Consider the following 23,416-nt stretch of genomic DNA (forward strand, 5'->3'; position numbering starts at 1 on the left):
ATCCTATAATGACTATAAGTTCCATGACACTTTTCAGATAGACACCTAGCAGTATTTATCGTTCCCTATCAGGCGGTATTTCGTAATAACAAATGCCCCTGATATTCTCTGCGAACGTGAGCATCATGGTAGGTGCTAATTTAGTCGGCACTATTACCGAAGTCTCTCTTTTTCTGTATTATTTTGCTTGATTTTTTTTTTTCGGTGAGTAGCACAAACTGACACACATTTTGCCTACGGTAACTTTTAACATGTTTAATTTTTGTCGGTAATAGTTGAGCAAATTGCAATATTTAATTAACTCCACCGGTACTCTCGCCTTAGGGAAACAAGAACAGAATTACTAAACGTTGATTTTAAGCACTAAACGGTATATCTGCTTCTAAACTTGTTGTTTTGGAGTGACACTTGAGAAATCATTTAGCTTCTAGTGGTAGATAAACTAGGTTCGATTATGGCATACAGTCTAGAAGTTAATCACGCTCTTCGACACATTATGTAACTTTAAACAAGTTAACAGATACAGTAATAAAGAAACCTATGTGAAAGTTTGTTGACAAAATTGTGTCAATGCCTCATGATAGCTTCTTTCCAGTCCGTTACGATTAGTCGTCGTGGCGGTTGGATGGTAACGTATTTACCTACCTGGAAACACTCGAAATACCTCGAGTGGGAACTGAGTTTAGACGCACGTCGGTTTCTAATGGAAGCCAGCTTTCTGGAGCAATGCTTAATGGCCGTAGCAAATTGATTATGATTAACTTTTTTGACGAAATAAAAAAAAAAACGTATTGCCAAGAGAACGCAGAAAATACGTGTTAGCATGAGCAGTGTGCGCTTATTAAATGAAATTAGTTACGTTTTTATGACCGAAGAGGAACGAAGTGATCATGACCCTTTTTCTTGAAAGCAAACGCCATTCTTAAATAGAAATACACTCCTTTTGCAGTTGTTAAATATTTAGAATATATATTATAAATAGTGGAAATATTTGAAGATTGACAAAAAAAACTTTATTTTTTTCATTTCAAAATCGGTATTTTACGCGGTATTATTAAATAAACTAAGTATTTTGCATAGTGAAACAGGATAGGTTAGTTCGAATAGAAACAAACAATCGACAATTCTGTAGCCATTGATGTTATCAACAGCTCTTTTCAATCTCGAAGTGCTGAAAAGTACCAGTTTTTACAAAAACAAGATCTTGTGATCTAATTAACTAACTGAGAAAATAGTTAAGTAAAACTTACAACAGGTAACGAAAATGAACAAACATTCTGAGTTGATATCAACTTCACTTTGAACGGCCCTGAATACGTTATCTATTAACTTTACAAATACAATTATTATATTTCTATTATGACGCCTATTAAATTTATTCTGCAGGTTGTTATATCGAACCTCTTTGGTAGATACAGGCTGGCTTGGCATAGCTTTTGAATTTAATGTGTATATATATTTGTCTATAATTTGAAATAAACTCACATAGCGACTTGACTGTCTTTATTTGATCTTGTTCTTCGTGAGACCAGGAGTAGTCGAACGTGTCACATCGTTAGCCGCCCAGGGGCCGGATCGGTACATATAATTACTGCTGCCCTTGTTATAATAAAATAGTCGGCTATGTACGAAGACCACTGTGTGTAGGAACAATCGCGTGGCGAGCTAAATCAGCGGCCTGATTGCATGGATGAATTCACAAAAAAATCTCTTGTTTCCACTGCTCGAACGACCCACGTGTCGTATTTAGCTAAGTGTACGAATGTTATGGTACATTTATTAACAAATACTTCAGCCTCAAACTATGATCTCAATAGATCCCGTTCATATTTCACAAACATATTTGTACACGTATCTACGTACGTTCGTTTTGTAAATGACTCAAAAAATTGCTAGCGGACATAAATTCGGCACGTCTTTATTTATCTTCGTGTCTTTAGGTCTTACGAAAGCCGTTTTGATTTTTTCCAACACTGAAAGTGGGGGAGCACCGTTTTTCTGTCGCTTCTTGCTTTTTGCAACTACGTAGAAACACCAACGCAAGCGTGTCGCTTAGTTTCACTCTTTCTTGATCACAAAACGTCAATGCGTCTATGAGCGGCTACTGCTCACGCGTAGTCCATAAACAATCACTCGTTGATCGGGCGGCAGCTCGGGCCGGAACATAAGCGCGCCCTAGTCGAATGAGCGGAGGCTGCAACAGAACACGTACGCGGGCGGTGGAACGCACCGAAAGCATGTTTCGGGTGGGTGATTCTTGGGGCCCAAGAAGATAATGTTGATTTTCGGTGTTGTGCGATATCGGATCTTCAGAGTGATCGATTGGCTGGCAGGCAGAGTTCCTAAGCTGTCAAAACTACGTATTTAAATATCCTTGTGAAAATCTTGTGGCAGACCGGAGCGACAGCGAAGGATCGTGCATTAAAATATAGGGATGATATGTTTGGAAATTTCGGATAAAAAAAGCAAAAATGCGCGTACTTCGAAAATTCACCTATTAGAAGTCGTTCTTGATGTACACATTATTTGTTGGCAGCTCGCAAGCTCGACACACGTATGCTAATACACAGATGTAGTCCTTTGGCGGTGCAAAATATCCTTTATATCTAATTCGATAATCCGGTTTACGCTTGACAAAGGACAACCTAGTTGACTGAAAAAGCATAATACATAGTTGAAATTATGTTACGGAATAACACAGATCCGAGCTTTACACACCCGTTCTACAGTTGATGAGTAACTGAAAATAGATCATGATATAATCGAGCTTTTTGACCATTCCTTAGTTCCTACGAAGGCACTAGTAGTCAGGCTCAACTAGATGTACCTAGTTATTAAATCAATGAATTCTGATATATGGCTAGATGCATTCTAGGTTTGATACGGAACTCAACGAACTTCGAACGAGACAACGGCGTAGTTGTTGGTCAAGATTAGCTCGTTAGTGATGCGCTCCCGAAAGAGCAGCCCTCGTTTCTTTCATGGCTTTCCGCCGTGAAAGTGCGTTTCCAAACGCTTGAGGGTTATCTTGTAATCTTCAAAGTTTTCTCAATGGCGGAAAACATGGCAATTAGCTGATTTGTATAAATCTATTGTGGTGTACGTCAAATCTGGATCACTTATACATCGTACACAGTAGCAAGACCTGACTGAAAATTATTGTGTGGCATATGTTAAAAGCTAGACTTGGATTTATCGCAAAGCTTTTTTCGCAGCAGCAATTATCTGTTAACCTCCTGGTCGTTGTGCCTATTAAGTTGCCAATGGAAGGGGCAAAAATAGATTCAAGTAGTACACCCTAGAGAATTTTATTAAATCGCGTCCTCGTTTTGAATTTCTGTTTACTGTATATATAAATCTATGGAAATTATATATATAGTTTAGAAAAATTAAATGTTTAGCAATGAAAAATGAAATATCGTAAGAGAAAAAAAAAAAAATATATATATATATATATATTTAATTCAATAGGAATTGAAAAGGTAATATCAAAATTCACCGGATCACCACACCACAAGCGCTTCGATATCTGCTCAAAATGTCTGCTTAATGCGTTAGCCGCGCTTGATACGTACATATAAATCCTTATTGTTACTTTGAATGGAGCTCAATAATCCGCCTTCTGCCCTGATTAGCAAATTTTTTTTTAAGATTCTGTTGATTTTAACCTTACACTCATTATAAAAAATGCCGCTTAAACAACTAGATATAAGTAACTTTTCATCAATTTTTCCGCGGCGTGATCTACCTTATTTTGCAAATATTAATGGCATAAGTTTAGTAAATACCTCTGTAAAGCCTCGGGCTGAATTTACAAATCATCATTCCAGCGGCAATCTCACTATTGTATCAGTACACTTATTCGTTTAGTGGTATCCGATTGACGTTCCAGGATTTTCTTTCAAGATCAACTTACTTATAAAGTAAATGAAAAGTTCACAGCGAAATTTGGGGGGCTACACACTCTGCAGCCGTAACACGCAAACAAGGCGCCGCTTGCGCAAAACGACAAATCTTTCCATGTAATTGTTTATCTTTGTCATCGTTTTGCTTTTCAGCAATCTTTTGTCGTCAACATTTTGTCCCTTTCTCAGTTTCACTTTTTCAAAGCGAAGAAACTCTCACCTGTCTCAACATCCTCCGACAACAAGGCCGCCCGCACCTGACCGGCAATCCAGGATCTTTACTTCTTTTGGCATTGTTTTCCCATTTAGCTAATAGTGATTGTACAGGCTGAGGCTATAGCCGGTGCCTTGTGGGAGCGTCCCCTGCATAACGGAACTATAGTCGATCGGTCGGCTGAGAGTAGCACATCGTCCATCGAAGAGCCGTACCCATGCACGTACTCACATACACGCGCGCACACAAATGCTCAAACAATTGCACGCCAATCTGCACGAGCGTATGGCACCTACAGTCAATGAGCAAATGGTCTGCCGCCGTATTGCTAAACAAAGCCTACCTGATGCTCAAGCCGCTTCGAAAAGGCTGCAAGGCTACCATTACCACACATACACTAGAATGGCGATAAGGGTCGAACCGCGTCGTACCATTGCAATTCCCCAAAGAGTGAAGATAAATTGTTATTAAGTGTTGTCCATCGATTTCATAAAGGGAGCACGCACAAGGGACCGAGCGTTGCTGCCTGCAACCGGCTTATTCCAAAATCCAGCCCGTCATGTTACAATGCAATATTTTGAAAGGAGCCCTCTTTGGTCATTCCTTCGAATTCCTATACTCTACCTTGCTTCATCTACATTTCTGTATTTCTTTATCGATTGGCTTTCGACTAAATACAATAAGAACGTATACTGTTTAGTATAGCTTACTATATTGCTATAGTGATACATGCATACTTATGCACGTTTCGAGAATGGTGTACGTGCGTGCAGTAATGGTTTTGTTGTTACCGGCGCCTTAGGGATAATACGCGACGCGTAATAACGGAAGATAAAGTTAGCATTCAAACAGCTTTTTGTTCCTCACCCCAGCTGAACCCGTAGCGGATCAATAGACATCATTTCCGACGAAAGGAAATAGCGGATGACGTCACATACGGAGAGGAGCTGTTTATATAGATTCATTAGACATTTGGTACGTCTGTTGACTGCCGTAGTCGGCTGGTACGGATTTGACGCTGACCGTCGGCTACCATGGATGCTGCTGGATGATTTTAAATCTTCCTATATCGCAAAACGGTCCAACAAGCCGCACTTATTGTCACCAATAGCTCCTCCCGTCAAATATATGTTGGTATGCTTAGATGATGATTATTATTTTTATTATCACCATCGTATTACGAGAGGCAGACGAAAAATAGTGGGTAGCGTCTACGACCATGACCATCGTAATTATCATGGGCTTTAGGAAGAAGTCGATGTAATCGGTTGAACATTTTCATCCTTAATGTTTAAGTTGGGCGTTTGTGTTAGAGTCGTACACCTAAGTTCATTGTGAGATTTTCGCTGTGACCCCAATTGGTATCAGAGTGCGGGTGCTGTGAATAGAAAGGCCCAATATTGGAAAAATGACGAAAAGTTATTTCCGTTTCTCTGCACCACAACGAAATTCCGAAAAAAAAAAAAAAAAAAAAAAAAAAAAAAGCTAGCGTCGATTTAGGTATACTCAAATCTGGCGTACATTTCATAGCAGGTCTATGCTAGACTAACAAAATTCTGTATAGGTGCACAACGATTTTATAATAAATGAACGAACACGATCCGTCGCGTGAATGTGTGTACATATATTTAGTTAATACTTGGAACTGGTTCTTCCTCACATCAAGGGGTTTTCCGAGAAAAAGAGGGAGATAGTAATATATGATAAGCGCGTGAGCTTCTAATCGATAGTTTCGAAAATCGGTCCGTCTTTAAATATTCAGTAAAAAGGAGAGTGTGAATGTGTCCTGATAATTTTTTATTATGGAAAAAAACTTAAATGTTCAAGACTTCCGTGGTTAGATCCTGGACAGTTGGCTAAAATCCCATAGTTGGAATTGAAGTTTTTATGTATAAAATTGATTCTTGGCTAGAAAACTTCATATCTATAGAATTGTTTTTTATCGATTTGACGCCCAAGAGTAAAACTATGTTCCCGCTGGTTGATTAAAGTGTCATAGGAACGTATCCAACTTTCTCTTTGCAACTTCGCAAGATAAAGGCCAATTTCCAGCTTTTCCGCAGATAAGTGACCTGGATCAAACCGACTACTTACGCTCACTCTTTTTCTCCATATTGCTTGAGGACTTACTTGATTGAAAAAAGAACAAAAAGGTTAGTTAAGTTATTCTGTATCCGGACGGCTTACGGGTATACGAGTCAAGTTTCAGGCAATGAACTTCAGAAGGAGAGGCAAGATGATGGCCACTGATACCTTTTACTCAACCGAATCGCGTCTCACCTACCCTACTCGGTTTCTTTACTCAAGCTCGTTTATCTCCGTTAACGACAGAAGTTTTCGGGAGATGCAGAAAGGCTATTACGCCTACATGGGCGATTAAATCGCCTTATCGTTTGTTTCTTGCAGCCTCGAATGACTAAATGGCGACAACGCTCGGTTTCTTAGTAGAGCACTGGAATCAAACCATCTCGCGTATCTCTTAGCCGATTCGTTACGATTGTCCGAAGACATGCATCGCCACTCCGAGTTCCCATCACTTGAAGACCAATCTTATGAACTGGATGAAAAAAATCAGGAACAGGTCTTTCATCTGGTTTGATGATGGGTTTAGGTGCTCCCGCTGTGGGAAAAACAATCCTAGATATCATACCGCTCGTTGTCTGCTGGCACTATCTTTAGGACACCCAACAAGTAGCTCAAATTAAGATTTTAGGAACTCGACTGGTGCATTCCATATGATGTAACGTATTTTAATAGCCTCATAATCATTGTGATACTGTGTTGTTGACCTGAAATCTTTAATTACTGTCAGCAAAGGTGAATACAAAGAATTTCATTTTAATTGCCCTGTGTTCGCAACTCCATATCAATAACCATAAATATCCCATAAGGCATAACGTAGTAAAAAGGTATTGCCCTTTGGCGAGTCTTTCGCAGGCACAATTGCGTGATTTTTTGAGCAGGTACAAATTTATATTCTTTTTGTATCATTACCGCTTAGTCTTATGCAGCTGTAAAGGTTTCACGAAAGTCAAAAATACAGAAGAATTTTTGCCTCTAAATTTCAGCATTTAGCCACCTGGCCAAACATACGACAGAATAGCTACATATGTGAGCTATACATTGCCTTCCACATTTCTATCCTTGAGAGAATAATTACATTATATATATATATATATATATATGCAGATGATCCATGACCATATACATGTGTTTACATCAGGTAAGTAAAAATAGGACTATATTTCCTGGAAAAATCTATTCTTGTTTCGCACTAAAGGGCCAACACCACTTGTGGGCACCAAGGGTTGTATATCATGCGAATAGATATTGTTATGTTTGCGTTCTCACCAGACCCTTCTTTGCGTAACAACATGTCGCCTATCTCACAAAGTGTTTACTACTTCTATTCTAGGATGCTGAAATATATTTATAGTCACTTGTTTTGCTCCTGAGGTAACCTTTCCCAGCATTTTTCCCAGATATGATTATGATAAATTGATATGACTCGGCCTGCCTTTTTTGCCTTAACGAAAAGTTATTGATTTCTATCTTTTCTTTCAAGCTTGCTACTGGAGAATTCCCTAAGGAAAACTTTCATCACCCAAGGTATTGCTTTTGTCAACTCACGTCGTCTTGTTCCTTCTGTTTCGAAGACCTCGTACGGCTGAAAACGTGTAAGCAACATAACTCATGCTTGAGGATCGCTGTGATCCTGAGGAAGTTTTCGAAGGAAAAAGACATTTTACAGGAGCTATATTAACTGATATTTGGGTTCAAAAATGCTCACAGCAAAGATTGTGCTGTGAAGAGCCTCATTTGGAAGATCCGTCAACAATTATCTAAGGCAAGCCTTAATGAACCCACTGCGTTACGACAGACAACGAGACGTGCATATGCAGGTATAGCGTAATGACAAAAATTCAAATGTCTGCGCGGCAAACATATTATAACGAACCAGTGAATTGTAAACTTATGGTTTTACTTTCATTAACGAGTACTCTCAGAACGTTTAAAAAGATTGCACAGCGTGATCTGTCAAAATAAATCCAAAAAACTTTGGATGAACGCATTGTAAACTTTTCACTGCGATCATGCGCCGGTTCACACGTCGCGTGGCGTTTTTTACACCAGACGCTTATACCAATATTGCCCCGACCGCTGTAGCCAGTGGGAGTTTCCTTCAAGGTTTTTTTTCTTGACAAAGTTATAAATTTCAAGCTAAAACTTCTTTAAAATTTTCGGACGATCAATAAAAAACGAAGGCAAAGTTGAGGTCTTTCCTAATTAAATGTAAAAACCGTTTTAACGTCTGGAAAAACACAGAGGCAGGTTGAAAAAAAACTAAGGTGCAAGACAATTGAGGCATATATGATTTGGCACCGAACCGATACATTCCGTCCCAGTGTGGCATCTCTCTTAAAGCCAAGATAATTCGCTAGTGAGATCTGCAACGTCATAATGGTAGCGTAAAACGCGACGCGTACATAAGAGTTGGCCGGAAAACTTTCCAGAATATATTTTCTAGAATTAAAAAGCGTTCTGGTTTTCTGTCAGCACCAAACGATTTTAGTCGCTTAAAAAGGAATTGCCTTAAGTGTAACACGTTCATTCAGATTCCATTTATAAGAAATGAGCTGTATGGGCACGGTTAATAGATTGTCAGATAAAAGTTGTCAGTTAAACGTCTAACAGTGTGGTCTGCTCGTTTACGATATATCGGATTAAATACAAGTTCATGCAGAGTTGGTCCAAAGTTAACAAAGTATTTCCGGTTCTAAGGTACAGCATCAACTACTGACGCACGCGTATCAAGTAGATAAAAACATCTAAATTATGACTTTTCACATCTCAACAGCAGGTCAGGAAAAAGAATGTCCTTTTTTATAATAGCGTAGCATATAAAACCTACATAGAACTGTTCTAGTAATCTAATGCTGTAGAAAAAACATTTGTGGATGGTTGAATTTTTACTGCTTTCAGTGCTTTTTCAGTGCTTAAAGAACATCTTGTTAATGATCGTGTTTCAACCATGCAACGTTTCAAATAGTGTTAAGTTATATTGACGAGTTTCAGTGAGAGATTATACTACATAGCAGTCGTAGTGCTGCAGAATGTAGGGCCGTCAATGTTGTATAAACGTAATATTTGATACATGAAAGGATTTTGTAAAACAGGTGCATATGTATGAGTATGGACATACACGTGTCGGTCACCAGTTTTGTTAACTTCGGTGTGACCTTAGTTCGCGCCTGCATGCTGGGACACATGGTCAGCTATAATAAGCATTTTTGGACGTTTTGCCTTCGCTAGTGAGGCCGTGAATATTGCAAATTGCAGAATTTGTCCTGCATTAGTCGCACGCGTCCGAAATTTCTCACCTATTGTGCACATATGAAATGAATAAGCTACCTATGGAGCATGCAGTAGTATATAGAGGATATATTTTCCACCACATCGAACAGTCGAAACACCCTTTGGATGTTAGTATTAACATGGTATAAAAAACACATTCAATATTCGAAAATAGTTATTCTTCTAATTCTAGCTTTAATTAAAATTGGAGCATAATTATTTTATTGAAAATCTATTCATAGATAGCGATGATCCATGTTCAAAAAAAAAAAAAGCGAACTAACCAATAAAGTAGAACATAGTGGGTTTGTGAAGATCCTGCAACCCCTCACTGATAGATTTCCTATCTACTATACTTGTCCTATATCGGCATTAATTCCTATCCTGCGAAGTAATGCTCATCTTCGCGAAGCAGATAATATAAAAACCATATCCAGGACGTTTAGGATAATTTCGGATTATAAAGGTTGAATCATATAACAACCATTGATGTATATATATATATATACACATCGAATACACACCAATAACTTGAATGTAATCACGCGTCAGGCAATACTGGTATGTATAAACACAGTTTTGTAAGTGTCGTTCAAGTATTCTATATGTAGAAAACCCCAACGGAAGTGAATTTTGAGCTGACAGTGGGCCTAGAGTCCCAGAAATTCAGTGGCCCAAAGCAGCCAATCTCAAAGAGGCAAGCCGGTGGAGACCACATAGACGACTCAAACGACGATTGATATTCTGCTCTGCAAAACGGCCGTTAATTTTAAAATTTCTATATAAAAAATTGAAGTTGCCAAAAATATTTTTTTGAGCCTTTTTTGAGCTCTTTAGATCTAAACCTAATTCAAGGTCCTGCGATTTACTCCAAATAATTTTTTCTATTTGTATAAGGTGTAGGAAAAATATCAAAAGTTTAGATTGTCGATTTCAACCAAGCTTTTAGTCGCGCTAGGAGTAAATTGCGAAATCCAATAATGGTTTACCTTTGTTAAAATTGAGAAAAAAACGCGTTGCTTTGCGCCATGACAAGTTTATTGACTTGTCCATAAAAGAGTTAGCTTTCGTCTCGTCACAGAAGGGTACATGCCCTTTGCAATCGACTGCCCGCCTTGATTTGAATGGACTACCCTGTAGTGTTTCGAGTTTTATATCCTATATCACCGTTAGGCATTGCACCAAACGGCTGGCTGGTCCCACCGTACACGGGCTCGAACCTAGACCACAACGTGTCGCTAGAACTTGTGTGCAAGGGGATGGTCATCTATACCGGGTTGCCGAAAAAGTACTGACTATTTTTAAGCTAAAATATTTTTTTCATTTTATAATATAACATTACCAAACTAAATATTCGCCATTTTTTTTTACCTATAAGGCTCCGTTATTTGCTTGCTTGGTATGGTTTAACTTGTAAGTAAGATAATGATACTCTGACACTGCAAGATTTGGGCTATATGGCGAATGCAATAAGATCTGTCATCGAAGTTCTCCTAATCTTCGCCGGGTAGCTAATCATGTCTGTGATCTAGCATTGTCATTGATGAAAGATGGGGCCGTCTTATTCGCTAGGTTTATTCGACCTCTTCAGTGGTTCACTGTCATCTGGTTCGTCGCTAATAGTACAGATCCGGATCAATCTTTTGACCGAGATCTGTCCGATCCCATTAAACGCATTGTATCGCTCTCTTTGATATCAATCTATGCTTCGACGCAGACCGTGGAATAAATTTTTTTATTTGTAGACTTCTTTTTTTTATATGATCCATTTTTCATCACTCGTTACGGGCCGCTTTAGAAATGCCTCGATTCGTGGGGTTTCGCAGGTAGAACTACGATCGTGTACACTATTTTCCGTACATTAAACCCTTCTCGAAGCCTGCTTTCTTCAAATGGCGTAAAACTCTCTGGTAATTGACATTTAGTTATTAGGCGATATGATGGCTACTCACATGTCTGTACTGCGTAACTCCTACAACAGTTCTGCCCCCTCTTTCCGTAATTGGTGGACCACTACGGAGAGCATCAGTCGGTTCTCAAAACAAAAGTGACAATCTTATCTTCATCGCCGATCTATATCATAAGTGGCACCAATTTTTTATGGGTCTAGGTAGCATTTATGCTTCTATCGTAATCAACTGTAAAATAAAATGAATATTGGCAGACATTTAAGGCGTTCTATCTTAAGTTATTTTTGTCGAAGACATATACCAATCGTTTTCAAATTTCCGACAATCTTCCCCTCTCATGAAATTTTACGTATATGTTATGGTTGTATATGCTAGACGCAATGCGCCCGAAAAATTTATTGTCGTCGAGCTAGCTGAAGGACGATAATAAAAGTAGAAATAATTTCAGGGGTGAGCTATTTTTACTGCGATGAAACACGGGTTTAATAATCGTGCGGTACTAAAAGACCTTTTGAGTGGTGAAACTAAGAGTTTGTAGCCGGGCATGTATGTTGCGTTGATATGTTTTTCCGTTCAATTGGGTTTTTTCACTCGATTATCTCTGCATTGGTCATAGTCGTATATTAGCAGAGCTCCTACGAACTCTAGAAAACTGACAGACCGAGTCATCTCTGCTCAGCATTCCGACGTTATTTAGCTCATAACATAATACAAATACTGATACCGCTGCATACGTGCACAGAACAGTAATAGCACCTGCTGAATATTAGCACTCTCTTCCGACTTTACCTCTAATCACATTTCTTCATTTATTCGGCACCTGTTAGTAGGACAATGTAGAAGCAAAAAACAGTAGAACGCCATTTATCTGTGAGTATTTTTATCTTATTATTATTAATTTTACCTAATGTTCTTTTTCAGATCATCGGAATCATAAGCAACGGGACGTTATCGACACGCCTACCTTCGTAGAGCCACAACAGGTTAGCCTGCTCCGACAACACCTAGTAGATCACTGAACATTTTCTGTGCCATTCTTTATTTTATACTCCAGAACAGATTATGGATAGGTACTTGTGAATCTTGATTCGATCACCGAGTGATCGTTTCATCAAAAGACAAACAGCAAACACAACCCGTTAGTTGGATCGCGTTCGTTCATATTGTACGGCGGGTAACAAAGCAGAGCTATGATATATGTTTAGACCGATCATTAGCCTTAAGCATTGTTAGGACTTACTTTTCGTTCTTAGACGGTAGGCTCTTTAGTAACATTTATACTGCCTTACTTAACTGAATGTAATCATATTGGTAGGTCCCAATGGACAAATAAATATCTCAACGTACGCGCGTCAGCTAGACATCGGGTACTGTTTAGCAAATAATTATCGACTTCTCTCGATACCGGAATATGGTATCGCGACAGACTTGATTAAATTAACAGAACTCCTTTCCTCTTGAGAGCATTCTGCGTCCATACGTTGATGTGGTCCATCGTGCAAACGTGCTATATCATATCGCGACCTGTCGTATCATTAGCGAGGCCATATTTTAGCTTGAACAGTCGACGCCATAATGATTGCTTTAATTACGTGCAAAGTAACAATCATTTTGTACAAGAAGAGCGTCATATAAGCGTACCCTCGTCATCATGCAAACTCTGTATTCGATATAAACAGTGGCTGAGGTTTCTAGATAGAGTATCTATTATGCAAACATAAGTTGCTACTATTATATGTACTTGCTCAAAAGTTCGGCATAGGTCCGAGTCAGATCCTGACCTATTATGTACTTTATGGAGAGCGACAGCTGGTACCTAACTTTAAATCTTATGGTGTTTGAACAAGGACGATAAGAACGCAGCTTGCTTACGACGATCTTGCGGACCTAATTGATAGCACTAAGAGCAAGGGATGTAGAGAACAGCGAAAGTCGGGGGTGCAAAACGAAGACAACCCGGTAAGGCGAGCGAACGGGATATGGACCCGCAGCGCTGGCAAGAATTACCCACTATAAATCTATTCTACGAAGGAAAGTGTGAGTAGGGTTATCTAGTTCGTCTAATTACCAGCCCAGACCACACTAGAAGAAGTTAAGAGGGGCTATACCAGCAGTCAGTCTAGCAAGCAAATAGACGGTAAGATTGGACAACATAGAAAGTCAGACCTACGCATTGCATTACGCAGAGCACTATTAAAGATTTTGCAATACTTCGATGCATGCATGTACACACAGCCAGAAAATGTGTGGATCTTGTTTCTCATGTGGGAAACTACCGCAGAGGATACACTAAGATATGAGAGCGGAAAACGTTGTTATAAACAATCTTCCCTATGAATGTGTGTGTATGTATGTATCGGTTTGAGTTTCCTGGGCCATTTACAGCTCAATGTACTACAACAGAATTCATCTATGCACATTGTCTGTTCTTAGAAGTGCACCAGATTGTATACACGTTTCTATAAATACATAGTATCAAAACATTGCTTTTTTATCGGGCGCAAGCTTGCTACGGTCAATCCGAATTCGAACAGACTTTGTCGGTCTGTTTGTCATAACAGGCGTATCCTTTGTGTTAAAAAGAATCAGTTCTGATTAGAAGCAAACCCCCCGAACTCGTTATAGCGCAGAGCTGTATCTTTCGCAACCATCGGCTATTATCCGATTTGTTCGGAACCTTCTACTAGATCATAAACGCCCTTTCTTTTTAGCCGAAATTGAAAGTCTACGTTATTGCTGATTTCCATGCAGCTTTCCAAAAGTTCGAACAATTTTTCCGTGAGACTAAGCCAGAAGTTCTTGATGGAGTTGAGATTCCAATGACTCAAAATTTATGAAAAAAAGCAATTTCTACTCATACTTTTTATCGTTTAGATACATGTTACCTGCTGCTTTCAAGAGGAATGTATCCGTTGTCAGTTTAGTCACACAGATAAGTTCTGATGATTAGTCCTTCTGTGTTTCTTTGCACTTTTCAGACCATTTGGCCGTTTTGAATCATTGGCATTTTGAACCTGTTGGTTTGCTTTCGGCTCAGAACTTGATTCCCTTGTATTCCTTAACAAATCTATACATATAATATCGCCTGACGCCAGTTAAAGATAAACGGCTTTTGGCGGATTGGAGGACGAGCGTTTTTTCGAAAATTACTCATCAACAGATTAAGTTTCAACTTGAAGCTGCACTCGGGTGGAAAACGGAAACTATGTTTAATAAACATTAACGTAAACGATGAAAATCGTCGCGTAGACAAAACATTTCGTGAAGATTAAATACAGTTTCAGTAAAAAAAAAAAAAAAAAACCCTAAAAGAGTAGAAGATTACAAGTTATATGAATTGTATTGCTGCCTAATATTTTCGATTGTACCGTACGATTTTCTAACGTACTTTAAAGTGTCCTCCTTAAAAAAACTTTGTTGTTAGATATTTGATAACGTGATTAATGAAAACTGCAATGGCGTGTCCCGACGAAAGTACATAAGAGTGAAAGAGCTGCACCCGAGTAAGTAAAAAAAAATTAGACAAAATTTTAGATGCTAGCAAACAATTTTTTCCAACGTTGCTGTATTTTTTAGATTTACAGCGGTGACCTCTTGCGGTTCGCATAGTAATCACTACAGTCAGATGCTGTGACGTATAGCGCGTCAGTTCTATGCGATCGGAATCAGCTGCTACATTGCAATCTAACTTATGTCTCTTCTAACTGAAGCCAAGCACGCCATTTTTTTGGGCGCGTTTTTTAGCAGGCGCTGCGTCGGGTGCCGTGTGGCACGGCAGACATCTTGTTTTAAAACCGTTACAGCTGTTTAGCTGGCGGCAATTCGCGTGACTAGGGCCCTTAGATATGCGCTTGTTACTGAAGTAGAGAATGCTTTATGAAGATAGGACTATCACGCTCGCATTAGCTGCATGAACTGCCACAAAACGTCGAGCGTAGACTGTGGAAAATACTGGAATAATAAAGTTTAATAATAATAATGAAAATAATGAAACGTTCCACTTATGCAGGACTAAATAATATTGGTAATATGTTAACAGGCCTTTTTTTTCTATAAAGCTAAGGGTTTAGGCTTCCAGACTTCTCATCTGTGTCTTATTACTAATTCACCGACAGTTTGTTATTTAAATTAACATAACACAATTTACTGACTAAGATCGATATGCCATTTTTGTATCGCGGCAAATCGCTTACTCATAGGTTGGCTTAACGCGACGGCAACGGGAGCTATTCTCGTTCGCAGTACCGTTCAAACTGACTTGGTGAAGGTTACGAGGTCGTCTAGAACGATACTAAAAATAGAGTTATCCGTGACCATGTAACGCGTGTTTTCGCTTTTAAAAGCCAAATGCAGAAATATTTGGTTTATTATTCCCAATATATATATATATATATTAAGTATGCTATTTTAAAGATTACAAGCCTAGGTATATATATATATATATATATATATATATGTATATTCTGTTTCTGTAAGTCTGTTGTACCTAGGCTCGTAACATTTAAAATAGCATACTTAAAGCAATTGCTTTGATATGAATTTTGGCCGGCAACTAGGGCTTCATCCGAGGAGGCGCTTCGTTGTCGAGTTTTGGTAATTAAATATAGAAATAATTTCTAAGGACAATCTTTCTCTCATAGACGGCAACGCTAATTGGAACAAATATACTTTTTTAGGACGCTTTTCTTAAACACCGTATAGGATTGCTAATTTAATGGATAAGTGTTCTTTGGCCGACGTATCTATGATTCATTCCTTAAATAAATGGGACGAACTTGTCGCTTATTGGCTGCTCTACGAAGCTATTTTTATAGCTAAATTTTAACGTTTTACACATCAGTCTCTCTGTGTTTCGAGTTTTACGTCCGCTATCGCCCAGAGGCGTTATTGCATTAGACAAACGGCTGGCCAATGTCATCTATCTCTTTCTGTAGGCAAACCTTTTAAGAGCACACAACTTACTAGGCACCAACTTACCTCGTCTGCCGGCCAAGCAGTCAACAACAAGGCCACCATAACTATCTGACTATTCTGATAAGAACTCTTTGGCACTCCAGTCAAATGGGTAAGCTAGCCTTCACCACGTAAAAAAAAACATGTTCTCGTACCTCAAATGTGACAACCTTCAAGTTCTACGAGTTAATAAACATATATAAAGTTTGAGTAAAAGCTTCCTAACATCAAACATTTTAGCAACCACTTCTGACTCTTATATATATTAAGGTCTGAATGCGCCTTTATAGCTATCATCCGATGCACGTATACGGAGGATATATACGTATAAGTGCCTTGTAGGAATAGGCAGTTTCCTCCCCGTGTAAGTTTTTTTTCCATTGAGATCTTTTATTTTATTTCCTTAATAATTCTATGATACATACAGACGTATCCGCACATATGTTTGTAGCCAGACTTGGGCACACAGCCCTCAGTCAGTCTTCCCACACGTTTGCCGGTGCAGCGTGGTCGTTCCTTATACTATGGCGCCGAACCTGCAGTTTCGGAATCATCAGCGCACTGCAGCGGGCTTAAGGCAGGAGGAAAATTGATAAACGAAGAAAAAATAAAAGCGCAAAAGGATTATGTGTAGGTTTTTCTCCATCTTGCCTCAGTCAATCGCTTGGCCCGGTAAAAATTTCCGCCGTCCCAAGCTTCACTCCACAAAGTGTATAAATGAACCAGCCTGCAACAAACGGTCTATCCAGGCAAATTTTAGCATGTTCCATTGGATGTGTGCGTGTGAATGTATGCATACAACTGTGTGTTATTTATCGGTAAAGAAAAGGAGCAGGAAAATTTACGGGAGAATAAAATCTCCATCGCCCTCGTCCTCGTCCAGTATGCTTCTTCCGGTCCTGCTGGAAGTCTCGGGTACGACGCAGACAATGGTTGCTGCCGTCCTGAGCGTTGTCGCCACGTTACGCGACGGCCTTCGTTGTAGTCACACTTTGTGATCCAACGACCCCGGCCACAGCCGTATTTGTCAGTCACCGTATGTAAAGAACGGTGAACCGAAGAATTGCCTACGTCCCCTTGGCCATAGGAGCAAATGGTATCTAGGAAAACGCCAGAGCTAAATATAAGAAAAAGAAGCAAAAGAGTATGCCTCCTCAAATCAAAAACAACACTCCAGAAATTATTAGACGGCCATATACTGCTTGAAGATCTCAGTTGTTATTGATTATTGGTTAACAGAAAAAAGATCATCGACTGCTTGAGCAGAAATTGTCAATCGGTTGCTGCGTGCAAAAGCATCAGTGATTCAATAATTTACAAGAAGGGATACAGCCCTCATGGGACGTCCATTTCTCAGTCGCCATTGATTGCATTTGTTGTTGATTTTGTATAACGCCAATGAGCATTGGTGTTGCTATATGGAAAATGTTGGGTTAGGGTGAAAGTTTTAAGGGTAAATTTTCGTTTCTTCTTTCACTGGGCAAAAGCAAATTTCATGGCATCTTCCGTTAGACATACAAAACCTGCGCCAAGTTAACTGATTAAACTTGATAGGCTCTGTCATGTATCATGCCATAGAATACCCACGTGAGAGCGCAACGAGCATTGTCGATGCCGCTGTCCACCGCGTAGCCGACCGGATAATAGTGCCAGCAGCAATAGCAGCAGCAGACGAGTAAGCACATTCTATACGTTTGCTCTCTTCTTCTCTGTTTTACTGTCTCCGTGTTTCGTAGAACTTTAGGATTTGGTGGTTTTTACCGCTGCCACTGCAGCCGCCATTGCCGCTGTTGCCGCCGTGATCTTGTATGTGGCCTCCATTTCAATGGAGCAACGTTGGCCAGAAGGCCTTAACGCTGTGGCAGCTCAGAAGGCCTACAAGGTTAGCTAAAAGCGCCCCCTGGTGATTACTCGGCTAAAGAACCACTTGTTGGAATGCGTCTAAGCGAGAAACATGGTAGGCTGGGAAAGTTCGAAAAGGAAGAGCCTCTATCAGAAAAGCAATCTACTGCTGGAGGGTACGCTGGTTTATGTGATGTGAGACTAGAGAGAGAGTACTAGAGAGAAGGGTAGGAACGCGGGAAAGTGTTTGTAGGGCAACCTCTACGGAGCTGTGGCCTAAGGCGTTGGCGAAAGGGACTTTTGGGCAATGCGAGACTTCTGGACTTGGGATTCGAGGGGTGATGGGGCAGCAGAAACCTCTCAAGGCTTTTTCCCTCCACTGTCTGCCTTATATCATTGAGAGGCTACTAAATCGACATCCAAGGAAATTCCAAGAACTGACTGGTTTGTCGACGTTTGCGACCCACAACACCACAACGGGGGGCTACAAACAGTAAAATGACCCGTCTGATCTGGCTAGGTCGATTAGTTTTTATAGCTTTCTTGACCGTCAGCTAATGGACTCAATCGGTCACACTTTCTCCACATATACTTCTGAATAGAAATAAGCACGAGAAAAGATTGAATGTAAAAAGCCACGAACACGATCTTAGCTTTTACCTTTTTTTGTTTCTCATTAGCTCGATGTCATCTGCCCCTGCCATGTAACAGTATCCCAGACATAGAAAATCACCATAAGGAAATTCTGACTACTATGAACATGTTCATGACTACAGCATGTTAAATTTCAGTATTACTAAGGGCAAGATGTTTTTCCAGTATCTCTATACGTAAGCATCTTGGCGAATATTCGCTCTGCGTAAATCCTACATTTTTTAATAACGTACTTTTGAATCCAAGTAGAAAAGGTCATTATCAAAAACGGCAGGCTATATAATAGATGGCGACTGGTTTTTATTTGAAGCAAAAAATAGAATTATTTCTGTAGAATACCAAAATTAGGTCGACATTCTATCACACTACAAAGTGGCACGAGCAGCACGGACCGGACCAGTAGAACTTTGATGCTGAATGTTTACTAATAACGCGAGTGTAATGCTACATTCGGCGTCATGGAGCTTAGAACTCCAGATATCCATAACCTCTATCATCGTTGTTGGCGAAATACGATAGCTTAGATATATGTGTGCGTATGATTTCCGGACTTGAATGTTCGGGGTGCGGGTATTTTCTGCCGCAAAGTGAACGAGGGTACTGGTGGCCCCACCTAGCGTTTACTAGATTTATCTACCATGACAGGTTTTGGCCTCTTGTTACCGAAAGCGTCCACCGAGGGCGCCACAAATACTTTCAAGCTGGCGGGCAGCATGAATATGTGCAATTATTGCATGAATACATTCTCGTGTAGATGAGGTTGATTTGAAGAAAGTACGACGTCGTTCATTCTGACCTTCACTAGTAGCACAATAACTACTACCATGTCTAGATGAAATTGTAAAGCGATGTACATGGAGAAATAAAAGTACTATAAGAGCAATGGCTGAATACGAATGAAGTGCATACAAGCCTTACGATAAAAATATATCAATTTTCTATTGTTCTCATTCACTTCATTTTTCGCACAGCCAACAATCGCTTGGTCGTACAGTCAACAAGTTGGTACCACAGTAGCCCCCAATATTGACATTAGTGGATGCTGATGAACATAGTTAATTTTCATTTCGTTTGCTCCAAACAAGCAGTTTGACAATTGAAAACACGCAATTAAGTAAAATTTGTACTTAATTTATACTAAGTAGTTTAACGAAGTCAAACAACCATTCATACCGTCGAGGGCATAATAGAGGTTGGAATCATGCAAATTACATCAGTTTTTAATAAATCCTCAATTTATAATGCCAGTATGACTAAAGCTAAAAATCGCCGCACTGGTTCGTGTTAAGCAAGTTTAACTTTTTGGAGACCCAATGTACGCAATCGAGACATACGTTACTCTATTACGTTTAAATGATATGTACAACAGATATGTAACAGTACGTTTTTTGTCTAGCTCAAAGGAAAGCTGAACTGAGTCCAGGAGGCAAGATAAGGCCAAAGGCCCCACCTGAATCTAGAGAAAGAAAACCGGCTCTCAAATTTTAAAAAAACAGTGATAGAAAACCTCCAATAAACTGTTAATCTTAACACAGTTCCGCCTAACTTTAGTAGCTAGCCTAAGATTGAAGAGTTGAAGACCATTGTTCCCAAGAACCTTCGTTTGCAAATCCACTCCGTAAAGCCGTATACGCGCACCGCACTCACATCCGAGCAGCGAGACAGCCAACCAGCCCCCCGATTCGCCGGTTTACAAATAGTTTACAGGTGCTATCGCAATGCACTACTGCTTCTATACAAATGAAGTCACTTCAGTCCTTTTACAAGGCCGCATAGCAGCAGTAGTCTTCGAAATGGCTCCATTGTGGAAGAAGTCCACAGTCTGGCTGCTCGACTCAGTTCTGACCTGGTATTGTTAGCCTTCAGGCCTCTAAACTCCCACTAGATTTATTCTGAATGTGCTAGATTCTTGTTGAGGGGGCCTGAATGAATTGAGCATTGTCAAGGTTGGAGAGGCTGAAATCGCTAGAATAAAGGTAATATAAATGTTTCCGCTCAAAAATAGTTACAACATAGTTAAAAGAGACTTGATTGTCAAATCGGAATCCGGTATCAAAGTTGTGTCTTGTATGTACGGAGCATGTGCGGAGCGCCCGGTTTTCGTTCGCTAGAGGCTAACCCGTGATCAAGCTTGTGACAACATGCTTGTCTGTTTATTTACTACGTCCCGATTAAATTTTAGAGCACATGCGCTGTACTTTATAAGCGTTTCGAAGCCAACAGGCATCGCTTTAGCCCAAACCACGCCGTCCTCTATATCAGTCAGTATTGTAAATGGTTTTTTGTCATAACTCAAGGATCGGAGTGGGTTGATTGCATAATTTCATTTTTACCTGGGATGATAGATCCGTTACGTGCACTTTGACAGGCTGCAACAGAGCCACTAGATGTATCATTTAGTTTCATTGGACTCATCTCGGTGTTTAATCGAGTGAGCGCACATCACTTAAGAAACACTATGGATGGCCTCTGAGTCTCTTTATGTAGCTAAGTTAGCAAGTACAAATCGTGCTTATCCACTCACCAGTTCTGACGAGTTTGAAGGCAACTGAATTGTGCATGCGAACGGGCTCGTCATAGCTGTGTCCACTGAGATGACGCAGCAGCGTTGGCTGTTGTTCCATTGTTTTCTGTTTGTAACTTGATGCGGCGTAAGCTGTTATGAAGTTACTTCAACGAAAGCTAGCTCTAAATGATGTGAATGAATCTTTTTTGTCACATAAATTGCTTTGGTTCCTTTCGTTAGCGTAGCGCACCTCTAGTTTAGGTCTGTCGACTATCCTCCGCAGAGGTGGAAAAAGAGTGTACAGCTGATTACGATATAAATAAATAGGCGATCTTTCCTTTCAGTAGGAGCAGCGGTACTATTTCTGCTAGTAGGAATCGAGGCCGATTCCACCGACTTCTTGCTGGCTTCTTCGGTTGCGCCTGTTATGGTGGTACGATGCGATGAATTCCTGGCGTGAAATTCTCATCGACCTTTTCTACTAGTTGATTATTTGTGATATCGATTCCCTTCGCAGCAATGGCTCACCCTACAAATCGGAAATGTAAATTCGAAGATGTTCGTAAGCGACACTCACCAACATTTAACACCGCACTCTTTCACGCTTTTTCTTTTGTGTGACTCACTCTATTTGGATATGTCTGTATCTACTGCTCCTGCCGGTATATGACAGCTGTAACTTAAAAGCAGAAGCCTTAACAGTAGTCTATGAAGTGTGTCTTATTCCGCTGCTCCCTCGCTAGCGAACGGGTCAGAAATATCGACGGACGATGATTGTTACTCAGATTACTGTTGCATTACTTAATGACCATAGGCAACATAGCGCCTACTATCTAGGTACATACACAGTCGGCTCTCTTCACTGGTTGCCCATGCAGATAGGTATTATTATTATTCTTAGTGTAGCTAGCAGGAACGGTACCATTCCGCTCCGCAGGATTTTAACATAGCATTCGTGCACCATATCATTTCTTAGCCTCAAAAGCCTGAATTTTCGCTTCCTTCCCCTTTCGAGTGAGTAGCGGCCTCTAGTTTTCGCACCTGCAAAAGACGGAGCACTTCTAAGGGCGCTTTAGTGATTTCAGCTGTCGAGCTTTATATTGACCAACGTAGGCTACCTGCAGCAAGCAGCTCAAGGCTGAAAGTACCAGTGATGGGGATAGTCCTCCGCTGAACGTCTTTTTCGTGCTGTTACGTTGTCAGAATGACGATGAAGAGGTTACTGATTCGGTGAGCACCGCAGACTGACATGGCTTGTTTGCAGATTAAAAGACGTCTTCCGCTGTTTTTTTTTCTTTTATTTACGTTGTCTGCGGGTCGATGGACTTGTTTGTAGGCATTGGTGAAGAACACGTCACGAGGTTGCGAACGGCGAATTCAAACAATCTAATTTTACTTCGACTGACATATTGTTCTTGATAGCAATGTCGGAGAACGTTTCTACGACGTCAGCTATTGCAGCTTAGATAAAACTGCCTGCAATCAATAAAGAAGAAGAAAAGTCGAACGTGAACTTTCTAGCGTAATCGAACAATTATCTTAATAGAAAACTATTCAATTGAGATTGCATGCAAGCTCAGATATTATATATTTGTTGATCGTCATTATCTAATACTTGCTAAGTAACTAGTGTACATGCAGCTATAATTACGATGGAATCTTTTTTGAGGGAACTCTTCTGAATTTCAATCTTTCTGAATACCCTCTATAATTAGCTTTCAAATTATCCATTCACTGGAAAGCAAAAATTCGCGTTTCCTATGAGGTACTCTCTAATTACCTAAACATATTTTTATGCCAACAATTATTTAAAAAAAAAAAAGGCCTATATGCACACAGTAGAATCTTATAGTACTCTAATTTAGAGTAGAGGTATGGTACATCCTGCTTTACCTATGCGCTTCTATACTTTAATGTGCCTTTTCGTTGACGAGTCGAACAATTCATATCGCTTATACCAGTTAGTACACGGAAGAGGCCGCTCGCATCTGAGCGCTCGGTACCAGCTATACAGCTTTGCTTCATTCTCGCCTGACGAAATGTTTAACAGTGGTTGAGAAAAAGTTTCGGAGCAATA

At 39.9% G+C, this 23,416-nt stretch overlaps 1 long non-coding RNA gene across 1 annotated transcript; it reads right to left on the reverse strand.

Moving 5' to 3' along the window:
- Positions 1 to 2,308: 2,308 nt before the first annotated feature.
- On the reverse strand, positions 2,309 to 22,807 carry LOC111262187 (uncharacterized). Its single transcript, XR_002681445.2, has 2 exons — positions 21,358 to 22,807; positions 2,309 to 2,653 (listed from the first exon to the last, which is right to left on the reverse strand). It is a non-coding gene; the product is annotated as an uncharacterized LOC111262187 (long non-coding RNA).
- Positions 22,808 to 23,416: the final 609 nt, after the last annotated feature.

This window comes from Varroa jacobsoni, unplaced genomic scaffold (genome assembly GCF_002532875.2).
Source record: "Varroa jacobsoni isolate VJ856 unplaced genomic scaffold, vjacob_1.0 scaffold_632, whole genome shotgun sequence".
Classification (NCBI taxonomy): domain Eukaryota; kingdom Metazoa; phylum Arthropoda; class Arachnida; order Mesostigmata; family Varroidae; genus Varroa; species Varroa jacobsoni.